Here is a 3,879-nt window from a genome sequence, read left to right on the forward strand (position 1 = left end):
AATTCATCTAGCCTCTTTTTATATGTGGTTTTATGTTTTAATTAGTGTTTGTGCCAAGTAGAACCTTTGGAAAGACTTCGGTGAAGTCTTTGTGATCTTGCTGTAAAAAACGGAAACTTTGGCGCTCACGAGATTAGATGCCATTTTTTACTGGAGAGTGCAATTAAGTTGATTCTTTTTGAAGATGATTAATATACAAATTCCTCACGTCCACCAATTTATTTTATAATTTTTGGGGTTCCAAAGTATACGTTTGATCCATATTACTACAGACTGTTCTGTTTTTGACAGATTCTGTTTTCTATGTGTTGTTTGCTTATTTTGATGAATCAATGAGTAGTATCAGAGGGTATGAACCATAGAGAAGTTGGAATACATTAGATATTACACCAATATAAATAAATAACGAGTTCACAACAGTACCTAAGTGGTGATTTATTTTCTTATACTAACGGAGCTTACGAGTTTTCTGTTAAGTTTTGTGTTGTGAAGTTTTCAAGTTTTGGGTAAAGATTCGATGGACTATGGAATAAGGAGTGGCAAGAGCCTAAGCTTGGGGATGAAAAAGGCACCCCAAGGTAATATTCAAGGACAACCAAGAGCCTAAGCTTGGGGATGCCCCGGATGGCATCCCTTCTTTCGTCTTCGTTCATCGGTAACTTTACTTGGAGCTATATTTTTATTCACCACATGATATGTGTTTTGCTTGGAGCATCATTTTATTTTATTTTGTTTTGCTTGATGTTTGAATAATATCCCAAGATCTGAAAGTCTTGAATGTTAGAGAGTCTTCACATAGTTGCATAATTATTAGAATACTCTATGTGCTTCACTTATATCTTTTGAGCTATATAGTTTTTGCTCTAGTTCTTCACTTATATCCTTTAGAGCACGGCGGTGGTTCTATTTTGAAGAAATAGATGAATTCTCATGCTTCACATATATTATTTTGAGAGTCTTTTAGAACATCATGTTAATTTGCTTTGGTTATGAATTTAGTCCAAATATGATGGGCATCCAAGATGGGTATAATAAAACTTACATATAAAGTGCATTGAATACTATGAGAAGTTTGATACTTGACGATTGTTTTGAGATATGAAGATGGTGATATTAGAGTCATGCTAGTTGAGTAGTTGTGAATTTGAGAGATACTTGTGTTAAAGTTTGTGATTCCCGTAGCATGCACGTATGGTGAACCATTATGTGATGAAGTCGGAGCATGATTCATTTATTGATTGTCTTCCTTATGAGTGGCGGTCGGGGACGAGCGATGGTATTTTCCTACCAATCTATCCCCCTAGGATCATGCGAGTAGTAATTTGTTTCGATAACTAATAGATTTTTGCAATAAGTATGTGAGTTCTTTATGACTAATGCTGAGTCCATGGATTATACGCACTCTCACCCTTCCACCATTGCTAGCCTCTCTTGTGCCACACAACTTCCGCCGGTACCATACACCCACCATTACCTTCCTCAAAACAGCCACCATACCTACCTATTATGGCATTTCCATAGCCATTCCGAGATATATTGCCATGCAACTTTCCACCGTTCCGTTTTATCATGACACGCTCCATCATTGTCATATTGCTTTGCATGATCATGTAGTTGACATCGTATTTGTGGAAAAGCCACCATTCATAATTCTTTCATACATGTCACTCATGAGTCATTGCACATCCCGGTACACCGCCGGAGGCATTCATATAGATTCATATTTTGTTCTAAGTATCGAGTTGTAATTCTTGAGTTGTAAGTAAATAAAAGTGTGATGGTCATCATTATTAGAGCATTGTCCCATGTGAGGAAAGGATGATGGAGACTATGATTCCCCCACAAGTCGGGATGAGACTCCGGACGAAAAAAAAGAGGCGAAAAAGAGAGAAGGCCCAAAATAACAAAAAAACAAAAAAATGAGAGAAAAAGAGAGAAGAGACAATGTTACTATCCTTTTACCACACTTGTGCTTCAAAGTAGCACCATGATCTTCATGATAGAGAGTCTCCTATGTTGTCACTTTCATATACTAGTGGGAATCTTTCATTATATAACTTGGCTTGTATATTCCAATGATGGGCTTCCTCAAAATGCCCTAGGTCTTCGTGAGCAAGCGAGTTGGATGCACACCCACTTAGTTTATTTTTGAGCTTTCATACACTTATAGCTCTAGTGCATCTATTGCATGGCAATCCCTACTCACCCACATTGATATCTACTGATGGGCATCTCCATAGCTCGTTGATACGCCTAGTTGATGTGAGACTATCTTCTCCTTTTTGTCTTCTCCACAACCACCATTCTATTCGACCTATAGTGCTATGTCCATGGCTCACGCTCATGTATTGCGTGAAGATTGAAAAAGTTTGAGAACATCAAAAGTATGAAACCATTGCTTGGCTTGTCATCGGGGTTGTGCATGATTTAAATATTTTGTGTGATGAAGATAGAGCATAGCCACACTATATGATTTTGTAGGGATAGCTTTCTTTGGCCATGTTATTTTGAGAAGACATGATTACTTTGTTAGTATTCTTGAAGTATTATTATTTTTATGTCAATATTAAACTTTTGTCTTGAATCTTATGGGTCTGAATATTCTTGCCACAATAAAGAAGATTACATTGATAAATATGTTAGGTAGCATTCCACATCAAAAATTCTGTTTTTATCATTTACCTACTCGAGGACGAGCAGGAATTAAGCTTGGGGATGCTTGATACGTCTCCAACGTATCTATAATTTTTGATTGTTCCATGCTATTATATTACCCATTTTGGATGTTTATGGGATTTATTATACACTTTTATATTATTTTTGGGACTAACCTATTAACCGGAGGCCCAACCCAAATTGTCATTTTCTTGCCTATTTCCGTGTTTCGAAGAAAAGGAATATCAAACGAAGTCCAAACGGAATGAAACCTTTGGGAGAGTTATTTTTGGAACACCCCTACAGGGTATAAACTTTCGGAGCCGTGCTCGCGGTTATGTGGCAGATGGGAATTTGTTAATATCCAGTTGTAGAGAACTTGACACTTGACTTTATTAAAATGCATCAACCGCGTGTGTAGCCGTGATGGTCTCTTTCCGGTGGAGTCCGGGAAGTGAACATGGTCTTGTGTTATGTATGAACGTAAGTAGTTTCAGGATCACTTCTAGCTTCACGACCATTGCGTTGCTTCTCTTCTCGCTCTTATTTGCGTATGTTAGCCACCATATTTGCTTAGTGCTTGCTGTAGCTCCACCTCATTACCCTACCCTACCCATAAGCTTAAATTATCTTGATCTCGCGGGTGTGAGATTGTTGAGCCCTCGTGGCTCACGGATACTTCCAAACAGTTGTAGGTGTCGATGATACCAGTGCAGGTGACGCAACCGAGCTCAAGTGGGAGCTTGATGAAGATCTTGGTCGTTGTTATTTGTCTTTTCCGGATGATCAGTAGTGGAGCCCAGTCAGGACGATCGGGGATCTAGCAATTTGGGTTATCTTCTTTTATTTTGGTTCCATAGTCGGACCTTGATTGTACTCTGGATGATGTATGTTTAACTTGTTATTTGTGTGAAGTGGTGATTGTAAGCCAACTCTTTATCCCTTTCTTATTCAGTACATGGGATTGTGTGAAGATTACCCCACTTGCGACTAAACCAGGTTATGCCTCTACGTCGTGGCTTGGCACGTGGGAGATATAGCCGTGTCGGTGTACTAGATTAGGGGTACCCTAGTACCCCGAACTTGTGCACGGGCAGTTGCAGCACCCTGCGGCAAAGGCTTGCCGGGTGATCGCCAAGATCCCCCCCCCCAAGGTTCCCTTAGAGCCATCCAAGAACAAAGTATTTAGGCTAAGGAAACAAGACCCCGGCAAGAGGAGCTTGC

This window comes from Triticum dicoccoides, chromosome 3A (assembly GCF_002162155.2).
Source record: "Triticum dicoccoides isolate Atlit2015 ecotype Zavitan chromosome 3A, WEW_v2.0, whole genome shotgun sequence".
Lineage (NCBI taxonomy): Eukaryota > Viridiplantae > Streptophyta > Magnoliopsida > Poales > Poaceae > Triticum > Triticum dicoccoides.